This window comes from Arabidopsis thaliana, chromosome 5 (assembly GCF_000001735.4).
Source record: "Arabidopsis thaliana chromosome 5, partial sequence".
NCBI classification, from domain to species: domain Eukaryota; kingdom Viridiplantae; phylum Streptophyta; class Magnoliopsida; order Brassicales; family Brassicaceae; genus Arabidopsis; species Arabidopsis thaliana.
The window spans coordinates 12,788,823-12,810,077 of NC_003076.8; the positions used below are offsets into that span (position 1 = coordinate 12,788,823).

The following is a 21,255-nucleotide window of genomic DNA, read 5'->3' on the forward strand; positions in this document are numbered from 1 at the left end:
GTGTTGAGACTTCGTCTTCTTCGCTTACTGCTTTAAACAAATTTATCTTTTTCTGTCTTTGCATGTTCGCACAGTCGAACTTTACTTTGCTTTGTTTGTTCGCACAACCGAACTCCTTTCCTTTTCAATGAATAATTTTTTTTAATTAATAGCTGAACTCGTTTCCGAGCTGCCTAAGTAGCCATTCCGGGATCAAGCCACACCGTAGTTCACGTACATGACAAAAAACGCGTGTTACTTTCAACATAAAATTTCTTTAAGTTCACCACATTCCAAGGACGTTGGACTGGCCTGTCTTCTAAATCCTTTAATCTGTAAACACCATTCCGAACCACCTCAGTAACAATGTAAGGACCTTCCCAATTAGTGACGAGCTTGCCTGCTCCTTCTTCCTTCTTATTGTCAAAAACTCGCTTTAGCACAAAATCCCCTACAAAGAAAGGCTTGCTTTTGATTTTGGTATTAGAATACCGAGCTGCTGCTTGCTGATAATTTTGAATCCGGATTAGGCCTGATCTCGCCTTTCATTGATAGTATCTAATGAATCATCGAGCATTGGTGAATTTTCTTTTTCATTTAAGGGAGCCTCTGTTCGGCAAAGTCCAAGTACGTTGAGCTCGACCGGAAACACTGCCTCCATCCCGTATACCAAAGAAAATGGAGTTTCTCCGGTAGAACGCTTAGGAGTTGTGCGGTAAGCTTATAAAACTGGATGGAGTTTGTCGTACCATCCCCCCTTCAAATGATTTAATTTAAGCGCTTTTTTTATTACTGATATAGTTCAAATTACCCTAAGAAGTACTCTCTCAAATAAGAGATCAATTGCAGTATTTAAGGATTGAATTCACAAAGTTCTTTTGTTCAAACAATGAGTTCAATGTTAAGATTAAGCTAGAAGGTGATGATTGAAACAAAAAGAGAACAAAGTAAAAAGACAGCAGATTTATTGTGTTGTAAACGATTAGGAAAAGAGATAGGAACACGGTATTCTCAGGAAACTATTGGTTAGTAGATCTAATGAAAGCTAGGTTGTTATCGAACCATTCTTAAACTCAAACTCTAATTATGGAATAACCGGTGGTGTTCTGTGAAACTCCCTATATCTATAGCTAAGAATAACCGTAGAAGCCAAGAGATTATTAACCTAAATATGCATTCTTAACGAGTTCGATTGTTCACCTTAGTAGATAGGCCGATTCTTATTACACACCTATAAACCAGGCTCATCAAATAATAGATCCAACTACAGATACCTATGGTGGGCATATCTGTTGTCTGGATTCAAGATCTAGTTAGCTACTCTAGATCTAGCACTAAACATAATTAAAGATGAAGAATTCTACATATAACCTAGCAAAGGGGGCAATCTACTAAACTATATGAATCCCTAATGAGAAACTCTATTCCTAACAAGCAGACTACTCTGACATATTGAATGAAACAAACAACATGATTGAATAAGAAAGCATAAACACAGCAATAAAGAAGAGGGAAAGAAATGATCTCTTCACTGTATTGAAAACTGAATGAATCTCTGAAAATAATGGATGAATAGCTTATGTCTCTTAGTAACAGGGTTTGCAAAAAGCTTGATAATAAGAACTTGATAAACAAAACTTAAGTCTAAAACAATGTATATAAACCCTATAAAACGTCCAAGGGACTGATATTGCAAATAGGGAAGTCTTCTGGGGCAAATTTCCTCTTCTGTAAACTTGAAAGCGTCATGGACTTTGCTGGCCCGAAACTGGTGTCAGTCGACACCAAGAGTGTGTCGATCGACACTCTCGCTGATTCCTGAATCCAAAATCGTCCTTAGCTTCTTCTTCCTTAGCTTTGGCTCCAAAATGTCTCCTTATCTCCATTGTTGTTCCATTGCATAGAGTACCTGAAAAGACACTAAAAAGACTCGAGAAACAACATAAAGACTCAAAATCCTATACCTAAAACATAGATAAAATCAGTGAAAATAGGGATATATCAACTCCCCCATACTTAGTTTTTGCTTGCCCTCAAGCAAAACACAAAAGCTGAACTCGTGGAAGAGGTTTTGAAAACACAGGAACTCCCAACATTCTATAGCCTATTGCCATGATCATCCAAACTAAGTCCATATGCCTAACAAGTCAAATCAAATCGTAACCAACATGTACTTCTCTACAAGCTTACACAACATTCTAGATTCTATACCTAAGTTCCACAACTATATCCACCAGGCTATCGTTGGGTCTCATCAAACAAGCTAACATTCAAGATCCTTCTAAACTCATTCTTGTACTTTACCATGATAAATCGAACATTCTCTATATATATATATATTATTTTTTTGGTTTTTTTTCTCTCCCCAGACTTATTCTTTTTAGAGAGTAAACAAAGGGGAACTCGCATACTGGATCGACACCCTCGGCATTTTTCCAACCTTTATAATTGATCATTCCAAATAATGCATAGTAATGGGATCATAGGAAAAATACCTACCCCTATACACTATCTGAAAATCCTGTCAATCTCTCATTATTCTTTTCTTTTTATAAGGGGAGAGGAACACATTCTTTTTATCACATTGGTCTCAATATCAGGTATGAACAAGGAGTCAAGATCTAAGAATACTAACCATTTGAAGAGGTAAAAGGAAGAGCACTGAGATTAGCTCAAACCTTAGTGGTTGTGTTGGAAACAAGGATATCCTCAAGTCTGTTGGTTTGCCATCTAGATTTTCCAATACTCGGATTGACTTGAACCTGCAGCACTCATCAATGAGGCAATAATCAAGGGAAAATATAGATCCTGATTCCTAACTAAACTAAAAAAAAAGTTTTTGATGTGGGTGGAGTGGTGGAGGATTGCTGCTGCCTCCTCGCCATCCAAGGCGGTGTGTAAATTGATCTGGATGGGGCAGCTGCAGGTGTCGATCGATACTCAGTGGTGTGTTAATCGACACTTAGTGGTGTGTCGATCGACACTCTTCTCGTCACCTGCAAGAACAACAGGAGAAACAAGCTTTCGAAGAACTCTAGACTTGTTATCTAGTGAAGCAGACTTCGAAGAAGAGATAGAAGAGAACTTATCACATAGGTCCTCAATTGGTGTGGGCTGAAGAGATTGTGCAGAAACGACTGTTTGTGAATCCCGAGGGTGTCGATCGACAGGAGTGGTGGTGTTGATCGACATCGTTGCTCTACAACTCTCATTGGCGAGCAAAGCTGATTGGAGCGTTGTGTGTGGCTTTGTGGTGGGATTCTGGGCGGTCTGAGGAGGTGTGTCTGTGCTGGAGGCAATACTACTGATAGGCTTAGTAAGCTCTGAACCATCCATGCCAAACTCCATCTCCAAATCACAAACCTTTAGATAGATTCTACCTCTCTTCACATCAAACCTAACACCAGCTGTAGCTAGAACCGCTCTTCCAAGGATAAGAGGATCCTTGGGTTCCTTCTCATAGTCCATGACCACGAAATCAGCAGGGATAATAGAGTTACCAACCTTAACATAAACATCTTCAAGGATTCCTTCAGGGATTTGTTTGGAACGATCCGCGAAAAGGAGAGTGATGCGAGTCGGCCTGTAGTTAGTCATGCCTAGTCTCTCAGCAACAGACTTAGGCATGAGGTTGATACTTGATCCTAGATCACACAAAGAACGGCTGAACCTGCTTGTGGAGATAGAGCAATCAAGAACAAAGCTACTTGGATCTGGAAGCTTCTCAGTAGTCTGATCAGGAGTGATGGTGCGGATGTACTCAACAATGTCCACTCTCTATGCCTTCTCTTTCTTGATCTTAGGCAGCATGATTGCACTGATGTCCCATGTCAGCAGTGAGGCTTCATTCGAGCTAATACCATTGTCAACAAGTCGCTTGACATACCTGTTGAGTGGGGCAGAAGATGTCTCAGGAGCATCCTTAGGAAGAGAATGTAGGATCTTCTCCATAATGGATGTGCACTTAGCAGCATGAATTTCCTGCTTAGAACGACGTTTCCTCGCATAAGGGACATGAGGAGTGTAAACAGACTCGGGCTGCATTGGGATTTGCACCTCAAAAGGTGCAGTCCGGATGCAGTGTCGATCGACACCTTCGTATTGAGTCGTCTTAGAGAAGAGCGTCCCGTAGGGTGTCGATCGACATTGGAAGGTATCGGTCGACACCATCTCTGCAACTGCGAGCTCGAGCTCTTCTTCAGTATCGACTTCTTCCCACACATCATCTCCTTCTCTGATCAAGATGGCATTACAGCTCTTCCTTGGGTTAGCATCAGGATTTCCAGGAAGAAAACCCTCTTGTCGCTTGATTGATTGTGCTGTTTGAGCTAACTATACATTCATCTTCTTCAAGTGAGAGCTCAGATTGTCGATATTTCCATTAAGATCTGTGTAGACAGCATCAAACTTGCCATTAAACTCCACAACGAGCTGTTTGGCTCTCCAGAATCTGCTCAAGCTTCGTTTCCATTTTAGTGTCTGATTAGGGTGGAGGGGGGCTTGGTAAGCTGAAATACCATAGATCCATTCTAAAAGTCTTCTGGAAAGCCGGCTTGGGAGTGTAGTTGGAGGAACTCTGGTTCCCTGTAAATCTGTTGCCATTGAAATTGCCCTGTGGCTGCCCAAACTTCGTATAACCTTGACCATCTATATAGAAAACTCCTTCCTTTGACTCAGGCTCAATAGTCTCTTCCTCAGCTGCAAAGTGGACATGCTTCTTCCCTATAGGCAAGTTATGAACCGAATCCAGCTTAGGAATCTTCTTCCTCTCGAAGTTAGCGTTCTTGGTACTGTTGCTACAAGCGAGATTCTCTATCAGAGTGGTAGCATCAGCTGGGAAACGTGTATTGAAGTTACCATTGCTCGCTGCATCTAGAGCCATCTGGTATCTCCAATCGACTCCTCTGAAGAAGGTACCTAGAAGTTGTACCTCACTGAAATCATGATGTGGGCAGTCTCGTTGGTACTCCTTGAAACGAATATAAGCAGCCTTGAAAGCTTCAACTGGACCTTGTGTGAAGGTAGACAACTTGTTTCTCAGCTCCTCAGACTTAGCATCATCATAGAAATTGTTCAAGAAGGCTATCTTGATGCTTTTCTAAGTCTTAAGGGAACCTGGTTTAAGTTGTTTCAGCCAAGAAGCGGCTTCCCCAGCAAGTGAATAAGGGAAGAGCTTCCACAGTAGGTAGTCCTTTGAGACTCCATTAGCTTAGATGCTCAGAACAAGGTCCTCAAAGCGCTCGATATGGTCCATTAGCTGCTCATGAGATAAGCCATGGAAACGATGTTGGCCAACTAAAGCAAAGTAGCCAGGCTTCATCTCATAGTCATTCCTTTGGAAGGGTGGGGGTAGGATCGCTGATCGATTAGCATAGCACAGGCCAGGCCTGTTGAAATACCCAAGGCCTGTTGAAATCCCCAAGAGTACAACGTGGTTCCGCAGCTGGAGGAATAGCTACAGGAAACTGGTGTTGGTCTTGATCGACACCTCAATTGTGTCGTTCGACACGAATCGCATCTTCATTCTGCTACCGAGGGTGTCGATCGACACCTCTGTTGTGTCGATCGACAACAAGTCCTGCTGCGTTTATGGTAGCTAATTGCGCATTGAGGCGCGCCAGATCTTCATTGGCGTCCTCAGGTAGGATGAGTCCATAATCATCCAATCTCTGACCAGCCTCATTGTAGGGTTGCCCATCCTCATCTCTCGAAACTCCTTCTACATCAGCTCTGGTGACTCTGTCAGCCATTGCTAATCTCTGAGTTTTTTGACTGGTGCGTTCAAGTTTTCGCAAGTCCAGAACAAACAAGTTGATCAGCTGCTTCTGTTGTGTGCTCCTTGTTTGCCTAGGCATACACCTGAAACACAAAAAAAAAAAAAAACAAGAAACGCTTGAGTAACAAAATAGAAGTAAAAACTAGACAAAATCTCTAAACTACACTCAATGGTGACTCCCAAGAACTTCGGCAAACGGCGCCAAATTTGATACGTTTCAAATTACCCTAAGAACTACTCTCTCAGATAAGAGATCAATTGCAGTATTTAAGGATCAAATTTATAAAGTACTTTTGTTCAAACAATGAGTTAATATCAAGATTAAGCTAGCAGGTGATGATTGAAACAAAAAGAGAACAAAGTAAAAAGACAGCAGATTGATTGTGTTGTAAACGATTAGATGAGACTAGAAATACGGACGCAGTTTCCGAGCAAAAGTTACCACTGCGATTGCGAGTTTTTCAATCATTGTATACCTGGTCTCTGGATCTGTCATGGACTTGCTTATGTAGTAAATCGGTTTTTGTTCTCCGCGGTCCTCCCAGATCAAGACTCTGCTAACTACATGATTTGACACCGAAACGTACAAATAGAGCTTTTCATTTGCTTCGGGTTTGGACAATACGGGTGGCGTGGTTAGGTACGCCTTAAGCTGTCCGAATATTTCCTCACACTTCTCATCCCAAAGAAACCCTTTGTTTTCCTTTAAAATTTGATAAAAGGATAAGGATTTATCCTTTGATCTTGAAATGAAACGGTTCAAGGCTGCAATCCGGCCGGTTAATCGATGTACTTCTTTGAAGTTTCTTGGAGACGACATGTTGAGAAAAGCATTAATTTGATTTGGATTGGCTTCAATTCCTCTTTTTGTCACAATATAACCAAGGAATTCCCCGGATGGGACTCCAAACGTGCAGTTCGCCGGGTTAGCTTCATTTGGTATTGATTAAGAATCTCAAAGCATTCTTCTAAGTGCTTGACGTGGTCTTCTTTCTATTATAACAATAGATACCCTTATCCGTGATAAATGACATCTTCTCTTGATCTTCGGGATTCATAATTACTTGATTATAACCAGAAAAAGAGTCCATGAAAATTAGTAAGTCATTTCCAGCGGTTGATTCCACAAGACGGTCTATATGTGGAAGCGGGAAACTGTCCTTCGGGTAAGCTTTGTTAAGGTCTGTGAAATCGATGCATACCCTGTCCTTTCCATTCTTCTTTTTGACCACGACGGTGTTTACAACTCAATCCGGATATTACACCTCCCTTATAGATCCTATTTTAAAAGCTTATCCACTTCTTCGTTTACCGCTTTTGCTCGTTCCACTCCGAGTTTCCTTCTTTTTTTGTTTTACAGGTTTGAAGCTTGGATCCACGTTTAGCTCATGACAGATTATGCTTGGGTCTATGTCAGGCATGTCTGCTGCTGACCATGCAAATGATGCTTTGTTTTTCTTCAAAAGCTCAACCAAAGCTTCTTTTATTTCGCCAATTAGAGTGGCTCCAATTCAAACTTTTCGATTTGGTTTGTCTTCTTCTAATATTACTTCGATCACGACATCGTCCATCTTCTGCCCACTAGAAAATCTTGGGACTATCCCTTTCTTTGCGGGCTTTGTTAATTGCTATTGGACCTTCAAACGGTGGCTAGTTAGATAACATGTCCGCAAAGCTTCTTGGTCTCCCCAAATTGTTTCCACTCCGCTTGGAGTTGGGAATTTGATGCATTGATGATACGTAGAGGGGACTGCCTTCATTTCATAAATCCAAGGGGTTCCGAGGATGATGTTGTAAGCCGCCGGTTTGTCAAAAACGACAAAGTCCACAATCTTTGACATTTTTCAAGCTAAAACAGGTAACTTGATTGTTCCAAGAGACATGGCTGATTCGCTCGTGAAAGGTACCAAAGGAGACGGAGGTCCAACTACATCTGCCCTACTAATTCCCTTTCTTTCCAAAGTACCTAGAAAGATCAGATCAACCAAACGACCTGTATCGACGAGAATTTTTGACACTTCAAAGTTAGCCACGTCCAGCATAATGACTAGAGCGTCATCGTGAGGTCTTTGAAGGTGCCGCGTTTCTTCCTCGTCAAATTATATTGAAGCGCCTTGGTAGTTCACTTCTTCACTCAAACTTGATTTAAGTAGAACATTTTGCCTATGCTTTTTAATAGCACTAACTGAATCGCGGCAAAGTTTGGAGCTTCCAAGAATCACATTGATCTTTCCCTTTGAACTTCTTGGTGCTTCTTCGTTAGTCAACCCACTACAAGAAAACAGACAAACGACGACTACGAAAGGCGACTAACAATGTAGTCGTCCTTTTTTGCGACTAACTTACGACTGCTGGACAACGACTTTACGACAACAGTACAATTAGTCGTTACATAGTCGTATTTTAGCGACTACAATATTTAGTCGGTACATAGTCGTCCAATTACGACTATCGGACGACAACATTACTGAGAACAATATGTAGTCGTAAAGTAGTCGTACTTTGACGACTACGTATCCGACTACAAACAATAGTCGTACATTCGGCGACGATAATACGACTATTTTGCCTTTGTCGTAACATAGTCGCATAATTGTCGTATAATATGATTGGAAAACGTTTTCCGAGCGGTTGGCTAGTGTAAATCCAGCAAAAACGAAGGACGTTGGTGGGAACGGTCATGAAAAGAAGATGCTAGGCTATGGAAAGGAACATAATTGGCACAAGGAAAGCATCTTGTGGGAGTTGTCTTACTGGAAGGACCTCAATCTTCGACATAATATTGATGTGATGCATACAGAAAAGAATTTTCTTGACAACATCATGAACACTCTCATGAGTGTTAAGGGTAAATCAAAAGATAATATCATGTCAAGATTGGATATTGAAAATTTTTGTTCTCGGTCAGACTTACATATTGATAGTCAGGGTAAAGCTCCATTTTCAGCGTATGCATTAACCGAAGAAGCCAAAAAGAGTTTATTATCATGTGTGATACATGAGGTTAAGTTCCCAGATGGTTATTCTTCAGATTTGGCTACTTGTGTAGACATGGAGAATGGAAAGTTTTCAGGCATTAAGAGTCATGATTGTCATGTTTTTATGGAGCGACTACTGCCATTTATCTTTGCTGAACTCCTCGACCGGAATGTCCACCTTGCATTATCAGGTACAATATATGTTTTTTAATTTGCCACACTTTTTTAAACCTCTGATTTAACTTAAACATATATATATATATTAGGGATTGGAGCATTTTTCCGGGACTTATGTTCGAGAACTTTATAGAAAAGTCGGGTACAAATTCTCAAACAAAACATAGTTTTAATAATCTGTAACTTGGAAAAGATCTTGGAAAAGATCTTGGAAAAGATCTTGGAAAAGATCTTTCCACCATCATTTTTTGATGTTATGGAACACCTACCTATCCATCTCCCATACGAAGCTGAATTGGGTAGCTCTGTCCAATATCGGTGGATGTACCCATTTGAGAGGTTTTTCAAAAAGTTGAAAGGAAAAGCAAAGAACAAAAGATATGCGGCAAGATCAATTGTTGAGTCATATTTCAATGACGAGATTGCATATTTTTCAGAACACTACTTTGCCGATCATATACAAACAAAATCAAGGTAAATATAACTATTTATTTTACGATTCGCAATCTATACTTCAGAATTAAAATCAATTACATGAATCAGGTTAAGAAGATTCGATGAAGGACCCAAAATTACTTGTGCACGTCGGCCGTCCAAGTGGTGAAATGCTCGTAGAATGGCTTACAGAGAAAGACTACCAAAGCGCACGTACCTCGGTCTTTTGTTTTGAACTTTGGAGTTATCCCTTGCTTCGTGATATTTCTTCATGAAATAATCTATGTTGAATTTGGAAAGGTCTCCGCTGGCCCATAGTTACACGAGTTGCCTTTTAAAGACACTATGTTTGATTTTCCCTTTCCTTGGAACTATTTCTCGACGTTATTGTTGAAAGGTTGTGATCCGAACTTCCTTGGTCCTTGATTTTTTGAGGGTTCGAATTTCTTGGTAGGGAAGGTGACCGCCGGTTTTGTTGGCTTATTCCTTTTCGCAAAGCTTTTTTTTCCATCTTCTACTTCCATCTAGTTGTTTGCTTGGAAAAGCACATCTTGAATTGTGTCCGGCTTGAGAAGTATTAAATCCTCTTTGAATCTTGAGTCGTGCCACAAACCTTTCCGTAAGGCTGACAAAGCTAAGTGTTGCGAAATCCTTGGGAGCTTCGAAAGTACATTCTTGAACTTAGTGATAAAAGTCCGAAGTGATTCATTCGACCCTTGTGAAAAAGATCGGTGTCTGAAATGCTTTTATCCATAAGAATGGAATACTGTTTCAAGAACACGGTTGACAATTCGTTGAAGTTACTGATTGACCCTGTTTCCAACTAGGTAAACCACATCAGCGCTTATCTGCTCAGATTTTCAGAAAAGAGTTTGTAGTATCTCGCATCTTTTTCAGCTTCATCCAAGTCAACCCGTCTTGCAACAATTAGAAAAGCTGCGAGATAACTTTTTGGATCCTCTAAACCATTGTACATTTCTAGATTAAGCTTCCGAGAATCCCTGATTCTCAAACTCGCGATTTGCGGGATGAAGGGTGGTCGCCTAGCTTTTTTGATGACCCGGTTGATATCCAGCTCTGAACTCGTGGCCTGATGGAACTTCGACCTCATTTCCTTCATTTCCCGCCTCACCTTCCTCATGGTCACGAGCTGGTAGAGGTTTTCTTGCTCATGCTGATCTGCGAACTGATCTTCGCTTACGAGCTGTGTTTCCCAATCTTCCGGTTGAACCACTGCGTTAGCGGCATCTGGAGTTGTTTATCCACTGATTCCATTTCGCACAAGGGAGCTTGGTGAATTGAAAATAGTCCTCCGAACTCCGACAGGATTCTCTGCACTCACGGAACAAACACGAGATTGTATAGTATTGACATTTTGACTAAGAGATACTTGGTTTGCTTGCAGTGTTTCAACAGCCCTTTCCACATCCGAGAATTTTTGCGTTATTTCCGACATAGTTTGTTGCATGGTTTGAGAGTTTCGGCTAACGATGCGCTGATGACGTCCTCTCCGGCCATTGCTTGTTATCTCAAAAATGCGGTATAGAAAATCTGACAACTCAATAATCCTCCGTCCCCACAGACGGCTCCAAAATATGGATATTGGATTCACACACGCAAGTATTTATTTATTTAGTGAGAAGGATTTTTCTTGAGGACAAAAATTGAGTAGAAAAAGCTTATGAATCGATATTGAAATGGCTATAGTAAGTTTACACAAAAATGCGTGTGTCTTTCATGGCCCTTGGCCCTATTACTTATACCTAAGAATTACACTTAATTCTCAATTACACATAATTATTCTATCTTAAATGTATCCGTTTCGGTCGTCGAATTTACTGTTCAAATGCTCGAATTTGAATTAACTCCAAGCTTCATGGGCTTCGACTTCCCAGCCCAACAGCCTTTTAGACCAGCTACTTCTGACCTCGACTTTATATTCACCTCACGGTACGACCACTTCGCCTGCATTCTTCTCTTCGACTAAGGAAACTATTGGGCCTCATTTCTTGTGGGCCTCCTCTATCCATATGGCAATCTTTGGTTGGTCCCGGACTTTCTGTGCGGGATCCAACACCAACACTAAGGTTAAGTACTAGGTGGCGTTCCGGACATACAAGCATTAAGATTCAACTCAACTAGAAAGAATAGTGTAAACGATCAAACAAAGTCATAGAAACCGCCAACCTAGATTTTCGATCTATTAGTCCCCATGAATTCCCCTTTGAAACCCCCTTAAACCCAACTAGAGATCTACTCGCTCATGGCAAAGGAGCTAATCAAAAGTTGGGTTGAGTAAACCATAACGAAAAGATGAATAAAACTTAAAAAGGGTTTAGAGATTACTTTTTTGAATGTAGAATACAAGAGGCAAAGCTCCACCTTAAAGAGTCTTACACTAAAACGAGAAAGAGAAAGAGAGAGATGGTGTTCTTCAAGATTAAAGAGGTGCGGCGGCGAGTGAGCAGCTCTTGGCGACGGCTAAGGTTTGCTGGTGATGAAGGCACACGTAGGGTTAGGGCTTAGAATAAGTAAGTGATCGGGCCGAGTAGTGGGCTTCAGGGCAGGAGCCTAACAGGGGCGGACCACGTTATGGCTTGTGGGGGCAGTTGCCCCCAAGAATATATAGATAATCAAAGTTTTTAGCTTAAGCACTGTAGTTAAAGTAGCAGAATGGTAGGAAGTGCCCCCATTAAATGCTGAAGGTGGCAGGTTCGATTCTATCTGGCTACATTTTGCACCCACATAATTTCTTTGTTGGGTCCGCCACTAGAGCCTAATAGGGGCGGACCCACGTTATGGCTTGTTGGGGCAATTGCCCCCAATAATATATAGATAATCAAAGTTTTTAGCTTATGCAGTGTAGTTAAAGTAGCAAAATGGTAGGAAGTGCCCCCATTAAATGCTGAAGGTGGCAGGTTCGATTCTATCTGGCTACATTTTGCACCCATATAATTTCTTTGCTGGGTCCGCCACTAGAGCCTAATGATGGCGGCACAAAGAGGGATGGACTTGGGCGTGACCTAATGGTTGGTGGTGAGCTACTCGGAGCTGCTTGGGTTCAAGTCTCTTCGGCCGGATGTGTTTTGGACTTATTATTTCCAAATAGCCGGTTCTTGACATGTCTTCAATCTTTGGGTCATATCTTCCAAACAGCTTCGTGGATTGCTTCAATTCAAATTCGACGTGAATCTTGAATCTTCTAGCTTTCAATGCATACCAAAATATCTCGTTGCCGTGATGGGGAAGAACTCGGCCGGAATGATCATCTTTTGATACTAATAGCTTCAAAACTCTTAAAACCTTCTTGGCACCTAGAATATGTGTTTCTCCTCTTATTGGCTCTAAGATGGCCACAAATGCTCTCTGAAACATAAGAAACAAAAGCTAAATGGGCTAAAAAGCCGTGTTATCAAGATTCCCTTTACAGAAGATCTTTCTTAGTTTTTCTCATGATATATTGACTATTGATTTCCTATTAAGATTATGATTTGTGTTTCTTTGATCATGTCTGAGTAATCCACTTGTTAGGTTTAGGGTTTCTCATGGGGCAATCTATTAAACTATATGAATCCCTAATGAGAAACCCTAAACCTAACAAGTGGATTACTCAGACATTCATGATCAAAGAAACACAAATCATAATCTGAATAAGAAATCAATAATAGCAAGAGAACGAGTAAAGAAGATCTTCTCCAAAGGGAGTCTCCGTAGGGTTTTGCTCCCAAAGTACAAAAGAGATGAGGAGAATAGGCTCTCCAAGCTTAGGTATAAACAATGACCTTTAAAACTATATATATTACCTAAAAAACGTGATGGGTCTTCTTTAGAAATAAGAGAAAGTTTTGGGCCGAATTTGAAAATCTTCAAAACATCAATAAGTTGCGTCTTGGAATAGCCGTGTGGTATTAGTGTCGCACGACACCAGGGGTGGTGTCGTTCGACACCTACGCGGATTTTGGTGTGCGGACTACTTTTGCAACTTAAGTTGTCTGTTTTGCTCCAGAATGCTCCATAATCTCTAAATGCATCCCAAACATATAAAGACTTGAAAATGACTAGAAACGACTCTAGAAATAACAAAAGGACTCTAAAACCTATCCTAAATCATAGCTAAAAGCAGTAAAAATAGGATTATATCAATCTTCACAGCAAAACGATGAAGGGTTTTAAGAAGAAGATGAAGACCATATAGAAGTCACTAAAGGACATGGCTGCTCAAATCAAAGACTTCCAGAGCAAGCCAAGGCCCCCGTCCCCCATTCCCAAAGTAAGAAGAAGCGGATCCACGAGTTCAACTGCAAGAAGGGCTGACAGGATTGACCAACCCCGAGCTTCATCATTTGAGCCTCGAGAAGTGATCTCCGACCTGAGAGTCCAAGAAGAAGGCAGAGGAGAGCATCCACACGCTAGACCACCTACTAGACCGGAGATGACGAGCAAAATCTGCCCGCTTCAACATCAGTTCCTGCTTATACTCAAGAGAGTATGGACGATTTCGTCTCTGTCTAGTGGTGAGGTAACACCACCACCACTATTGTATGTACCATATATAGCTTTTTATTTTTATTTGTTTGTTGTTTGTTTTGGTCTTGAATTCTCTTTCAGATTTTTATTAACTGTGTAATTTAAGTTTGAGGGAGAGTTCAAAACGTATTTCACATTGTGTTCCTTTTCTTAACTCAAATTTTGCATCATCTAAGGCATAGAAAAAACCATAAATTTTTGAAATTTTTCAGAAAATCATTTCACAAAAACAGAGTGTCAAGTAGATTGCATTGCATTTTACGATTGTATATAGTGATCTTGCATTTAGGATTGCTCATTTGCATAGGGGGATAATGATGATTTTAAACCTATGAGCATTTAAATTCAGTGAAGTAAGTTCAATGCCCAGGTTGTTTGTTCTCAGCTGCATAACCGATTGTTTCTCTGAAGTAAGAACGCACCCCACTTTGAATTTACAACTTGACTATACTACAAGAAAACCTGCATTTTGGGACGGTTAGTTGTGACCTTTTATTCAGTCACAAAATATAGTGACTTCTATGTGACGATTTTGTGACTGTACAACGACCACGATATAAGTAGATGCAAAACAGTCGCTAATTAACGATGGATCTTAGTTGTCGGAAAACAGTCACAATTAAGCGACTCTATTCGGACGTTTTTGCGAAGAAAGAATAATGGTCGCAAATTCATCGCAAATTGCGACCAATTACCTACGTATTACCAACCCTCGATTTTTGTATTTTGAAATTTTAAAGTTTTGGTCTGTTTATATGTTTTCTTATACGTTGATACTTTAGTTTGATCGATATTACATATAAAAAACATAACCAAACACTCGAATTCTGAATTTTACAAACTAAACATTCAAATAAACCTAATCTATATGATAAGTTCCATGTTCTTTCATTTTCATGATTGATATTTTCAAACAAGTTCTAAAATAAGTTATGAAACCAATGATTTATATACCTAAAGATCTGTATGTACTCTATATCACTAAACTGGGTGCTTTTCAATAATTTTTATCAATAGATTGGATCAAACTATGTGTTTTTCAAAAGTTTATCTTCTCAAGTTTTCCAAAACGTCACAAAACAGTCGCTCTTTGTAACTTATTTGCGACGAAAAAAGAAAACAATCGCACTTTGCAACCAATTACCTACGTATTACTAACTCTCAATTTTTGCATTTCAAAATTTTAAAGTTTTGGTCTGTTTATATGTTTTCTTATACGTTGATACTTTAATTTGATCGATAGTATATATAAAAACATAACCAAACATATCAATTCTGAAATTTACAAACTAAACATTCAAAAAACCTAATCTATATTATAAGTTCCATGTTCTTTCTTTGTCATGATTGATATTTTCAAACAAGTTCTAAAATAAGTTACGAAACCGATAATTTATATACCCAAATTTTGTATGTACTTCATATCACTAAAATGGGTGTTTTTCAGTAATTTTTATCAATAGATTGGATCAAACTATGTGTATTTCAAAAGTTTGTCTTTTGAAGTTTTCCAAAACGTCACAGAACAGTCGCTCTTTGCAACTTATTTGCGACGAAAAAAGAAAAAAGTCGCACTTTGCAACCAATTACGTACGTATTACCAACTCTTAATTTTTGCGTTTCGACATTTTAAAGTTTGGTCTGTTTATATGTTTTCTTAGACGTTGATTGTTTAATTCGATGGATATTAGATATAAAAACATAACCAAACACTTCAATTCTGAAATTTACAAACTAAATATTAAAAAAAAACTAATCTATATCATAAGTTCCATGTTTTTTCATTGTCATGATTGATATTTTTAAACAAGATCTAAAATAAGTTACGAAACCGATGATTTATATACCTAAAGTTTTGTATGTACTCTATATCTCTAAAATGGGTGCTTTTCAGTATCTTTTATCAATAGATTGGATCAAACTATGTGGATTTCAAAAGTTTGTCTTCTGAAGTTTTCCAAAACTTCACAGAACAGTCGCTCTTTGCAACTTATTTGCGACAAAAAAAAAAAAACAGTCGCAGTTTGCAACCAATTACCTACGTATTACCAACTCTCCATCTTTGCGTTTTGAAATTTTAAAGTTTGGTCTGTTTATATGTTTTCTTAGACGTTGATACTTTAATTTGATCGATATTAGATATAAAAACATAACCAACACTTCAATTCTGAAATTTACAAACAAAATATTCAAAAAAACCTCATCTATATCATAAGTTCCACGTTCTTTCAATGTCATGATTGAAATTTTTAAACAAGATCTAAAATAAGTTACAAAACCGATGATTTATATACCTAAAGTTCTGTATGTACTCTATATCTCTAAAATGGATGCTTTTCATTAATTTTTATCAATTGATTGGATCAAACTATTTGGATTTCAAAAGTTTGTCTTCTGAAGTTTTCCAAAACTTAACAGAACAGTTGCTCTTTGACACTTATTTGCGAGAAAAACAAAAACAGCCGCACTTTGCAACCAATTACCTACGTATTACCAACTCTCGATTTTTGCAATTTGAAATTTTAAAGTTTTGGTTTGTTTATATGTTTTCTTAGAAGTCGATACTTTAATTTGATCGATAGTAGATATAAAACCATAACCAAACATATCAATTGTGAATATTTTTACAAACTAAACATTCAAAAAACCTAATCTATATCATAAGTTCCATGTTCTTTCATTGTCATGATTGATATTTTTAAACAAGTTCTAAAATAAGTTACGAAACCGATGATTTATATACTTCAAGTTCTGCATGTACTCTATATCTGTAAAATGGATGCTTTTCAGTAATATTTATCAATAGATATGATCAAACTATGTGGATTTCAAAAGTTTATCTTCTGAAGTTTTCCAAAATGTCACAAAACAGTCGTTCTTTGCAACTTATTTGCGACGAAAAAAGAAAACAGTCGCACTTTCAACCAATTACCTACGTATTACCAACTCTCGAATTTTGCATTTTAAAATTTTAAAGTTTTGGTTTGTTTATATGTTTTCTTATACATTGATATTTTAATTTGATCGATATTAGATATAAAAACATAACCAAACACTCGAATTCTGAATTTTAAAAACTAAACATTCAAAAAAACCTAATCTATATGATAAGTTCCAGGTTCTTTCATTGTCATGATTGATATTTTCAAAATAATTTTAAAATAAGTTATGAAACCAATGATTTATATACCTAAAGTTTTGTATGTACTCTATATCACTAAACTGGGTGCTTTTCAATAATTTTTATCAATAGATTGGATCAAACTATGTGTATTTCAAAAGTTTGTCTTCTCAAGTTTTCCAAAACGTCACAGAACAGTCGCTCTTTGCAACTTATTTGCGACGAAAAAAGAAAACAGTCGCACTTTGCAACCAATTACTTACGTATTACCAACTCTCCATTTTTGCGTTTCGAAATTTTAAAGTTTGGTCTGTTTATATGTTTTCTTAGACGTTGATACTTTAATTTGATCGATATAAGCTATAAGAACATAACCAAACACTTCAATTCTGAAATTTACAAACTAAACATTCAAAAAAACCTAATCTATATCATAAGTTCCATGTTCTTTCATTGTCATGATCGATATTTTTAAACAAGTTCTAAAATAAATTACGAAACCGATGATCTATATATCTAAAGTTCTGTATGTACTATATATCATAAAAATGGGTGCTTTTCAATAATTTTTTATCAATAGATTCGATCAAGCTATGTGGATTTCAAAAGTTTGTCTTCTGAAGTTTTCCAAAACGTCACAAAATAGTCGCTCTTTGCAACATATTTGCGACGAAAAAAGGAAACAGTCGCACTTTGCAACCAATTACCTACGTATTACTAACTCTCGATTTTTGCGTTTCGAAATTCTAAAGTTTGGTCTGTTTACATGTTTTCTTAGACGTTGATACTTTAATTTGATCAATATTAGATATAAAAACATAACCAAACATATCAGTTCTGAAATTTACAAACTAAACATTCAAAAACCCTGATCTATATCATAAGTTCAATGTTCTTTCATTGTCATGATTCATATTTTCAAACAAGTTCTAAAATAAGTTACGAAACCGATAATTTATATACCTAAAGTTCTGTACGTACTTTATATAACTAAAGTGGGTGCTTTCAGAATTTTTTATCAATAGATTGGATCAAACTATGTGTATTTCAAAAGTTTGTCTTCTTAAGTTTTCCAAAACGTCACAGAACAGTCGCTCTTTGCAACTTATTTGCGACGAAAAAAGAAAACAGTCGCACTTTGCAATCAATTACCTACGTATTACTAACTCTCGATTTTTGCGTTTCGAAATTCTAAAGTTTGGTCTGTTTACATGTTTTCTTAGACGTTGATACTTTAATTTGATCGATATTAGATATAAAATCATAACCAAACATATCAATTTTGAAATTTACAAACTAAACATTCAAAAAACCTAATCTATATCATCATTTCCATGTACTTTCATTGTCATGATTGATATTTTCAAACAAGTTCTAAAATAAGTTACGAAACAGATAATTCGCCGTGGGTCCCACCCTCTATGTAGGGATACCCCATCTAGTCTTAACGAGCTTTGAAGCGTGAAAAAATTCTAAAACAATGTTTGAACAAGTAATTTTGGGTCCGTAATATAGCCCAAATAACAAAAATGCCCGAAAAAGTACTTAAAGGTCAAAATCTGGGGTCCAGAAAAAGTCAATGGAAAGGCTCCATTGTCATGCTTCTTTCGTCGGAGGGCTCTCTTTGGGCTTTACAAAAAGGTATCACATGCCAAGTTTGGCCTCACTGTATAAAAGTTATAGAGTCATAAAGTTTTAACCAAAAAAAAGAAATTAAAAAAAAGAGGGTTGCAACACGAGGACTTCCCGGGAGGTGACCCATCCTAGTACTACTCTCGCCCAAGCACACTTAACTAAAGGTCAAAATTTGGAGTCGACAAAAAATCAATGCATATGTTCCATTGTCCTGCTTCTTTCATCGGAGGGCTCTCTTTCGGCTTTCCGAAAAGGTATCATATGCCAAGTTTGGCCTCACTGTATAAAAGTTATAGAGTCATAAAGTTTTAATCAAAGAAAAAAATTAAGAAAAAAGAGGGATGCAACACGAGGACTTCCCGGGAGGTCACCCATTGTAGTACTACTCTCGCCCAAGCACGCTTAACTGCGGAGTTTTGATGGGATCCAGTATATTAGTGCTCGTATGATCGCATCCGTTAGTATATGCAATGCAATCGTATATATTCTTTTTTGAAGACTTGATGAACCATTCGTCATGGGTCCCACCCGCTATGTAGGGATACGCCATCTAGTCTTAACGAGCTTTGATGCATGAAAAAATTCTAGAACAATGCTTTAACAAGTAATTTTGGGTCTGTAATATAACCCAAATCACAAAAATGCCCAAAAAAGTACTTAAAGGTCAAAATTTGGGGTTGACAAAAAGTCAATAAAATAGTTCCATTGTCCTGCTTCTTTCGTTGGAAGGCTCTCTTTGGGCTTTCTGAAAGGTAGCACATGCCAAGTTTGACCTCACGGTATAAAAGTTATAGAGTCATAAAGTTTTAACCAAAAAAAAAATAAATTAAAAAAAAGAGGGATGCAACACGAGGACTTCCCGGGAGGTCACCCATCCTAGAACAACTCTCCCCCAAGCACGCTTAACTAAAGGTCAAAATTTGGAGTCGACAAAAAACAATGGATATGTTCCATTGTCCTGCTTCTTTCATTTGAGGGCTCTCTTTGGGCTTTACGAAAAGGTATCAAATGCCAAGTTTGGCCTCACTGTATAAAAGTTATAGAGTCATACAGTTTTAATCAAAGAAAAAAATTTAAAAAAAAAAAAGAATGAAACACGAGGACTTCCCGGGAGGTCACCCATACTAGTACTACTCTCACCCAAGCACGCTTAACTGCGGTGTTCTGATGGGATCCGGTGTATTAGTGCTTTTATGATCGCATCCGTTAGTATATGCAATGCAATCGTATATATTCTTTTTTAAAGACTTGATGAACCATTCGCCATGGGTTCCACCCGCTATGTAGGGATACCCCATCTATTTTTAACGAGCTTTGATGCATGAAAAAATTCTAAAACAATGCTTGAACAAGTAATTTTGGGTCCGTAATATAGCCCAAATCACAAAAATGCTCGAAAGAGTACTTAAAGGTCAAAATTTGGGATCGACAAAAAGTCAATGGAAAAGTTCCTTTGTCCTGCTTCTTTCGTCGGAGGGCTCTCTTTGGGCTTTACGAAAAGGTATCACATGCCAAGTTTGGCCTCACGGTATAAAAGTTATAGAATCATAAAGTTTTAACCAAAAAAAACAAATTAAAAAAAAAAGGGATGCAACACGAGGACTTCCCGGGAGGTCACCCGTCCTAGTACTACTCTCCCCCAAGCACGCTTAACTAAAGGTCAAAATTTGGAGTTGACAAAAAATCAATGGATATGTTCCATTGTCCTGCTTCTTTCATCGGATGGCTCTCTTTGGGCTTTTCGAAAAGGTATCACATGCCAAGTTTGGCCTCACTGTATAAAAGTTATAGAGTCATAAAGTTTTAATCAAAGAAAAAAAAATTTAAAAAAAGAGGGATGCAACACGAGGACTTCCCAGGAGGTCACCCATCGTAGTACTACTCTCGCCCACGCACGCTTAACTGCGGAGTTCTGATGGGATACGGTGTATTAGTGCTGGTATGATCGCATCTGTTAGTATATGCAATGCAATTGTATATATTCTTTTTTGAAGACTTGATGAACCATTCGCCGTGGGTCCCACCCGCTATGTAGGGATACCCCATCTAGTCTTAACGAGCTTTGATGCGTCAAAAAAATCTAAAACAATGCTTGAACAAGTAATTTTGGGTCCGTACTATAGCCCAAATCACAATAATGCCCGAAAAAGTACTTAAATGTCAAAATTTGGGATCGACAAAAAGTCAATGGAAAGGTTCCATTGTCCTGCTTCTTTCGTCGGAGGGCTCTCTTTGGGCTTTCCAAAAAGGTATCACATGCTAAGGTTGGCCTCACGGTATAAAAGTTATAGAGTCATAAAGTTTTACCAAAAAAAAAACAAATTAAAAAAAAGAGGGATGCAACACGAGGACTTCCCGGGAGGTCACCCATCCTGGAACAACTCTCGCTCAAGCACGCTTAACTAAAGGTCAAAATTTGGAGTCGACAAAAAATCAATGGATATGTTCCATTGTCCGACTTCTTTCATCAGAGGACTCACTTTGGGCTTTACGAAAAGGTATCACATGCCAAGTTTGGCCTCACTGTATAAATGTTATAGAGTCATAAAGTTTTAATCAAAAAAAACAATTAAAAAAAAAGAGGGATGAAACATGAGGACTTCCCGCGAGGTCACCCATCCTAGTAC

At 38.3% G+C, this 21,255-nt stretch overlaps 5 pseudogenes across 5 annotated transcripts; 2 read left to right on the top strand and 3 right to left on the bottom strand.

Moving 5' to 3' along the window:
- Positions 1-2,609: 2,609 nt before the first annotated feature.
- AT5G33990 lies at positions 2,610-5,729 on the bottom strand (annotated as a pseudogene; the record flags this gene model as incomplete). Its single annotated transcript has 1 exon — positions 2,610-5,729.
- Positions 5,730-6,146: 417 nt separating this feature from the next.
- On the bottom strand, positions 6,147-8,022 carry AT5G34082 (annotated as a pseudogene; the record flags this gene model as incomplete). The annotated part of the gene is made up of 1 exon: positions 6,147-8,022.
- Positions 8,023-8,374: 352 nt separating this feature from the next.
- Positions 8,375-9,607, top strand: AT5G34174 (annotated as a pseudogene; the record flags this gene model as incomplete). The annotated part of the gene is made up of 1 exon: positions 8,375-9,607.
- Positions 9,608-9,859: 252 nt separating this feature from the next.
- Positions 9,860-10,813, bottom strand: AT5G34266 (annotated as a pseudogene; the record flags this gene model as incomplete). Its single annotated transcript has 1 exon — positions 9,860-10,813.
- A 2,742-nt stretch (positions 10,814-13,555) lies between these two features.
- On the top strand, positions 13,556-14,026 carry AT5G34358 (annotated as a pseudogene; the record flags this gene model as incomplete). Its single annotated transcript has 2 exons — positions 13,556-13,864; positions 13,985-14,026.
- Positions 14,027-21,255: the final 7,229 nt, after the last annotated feature.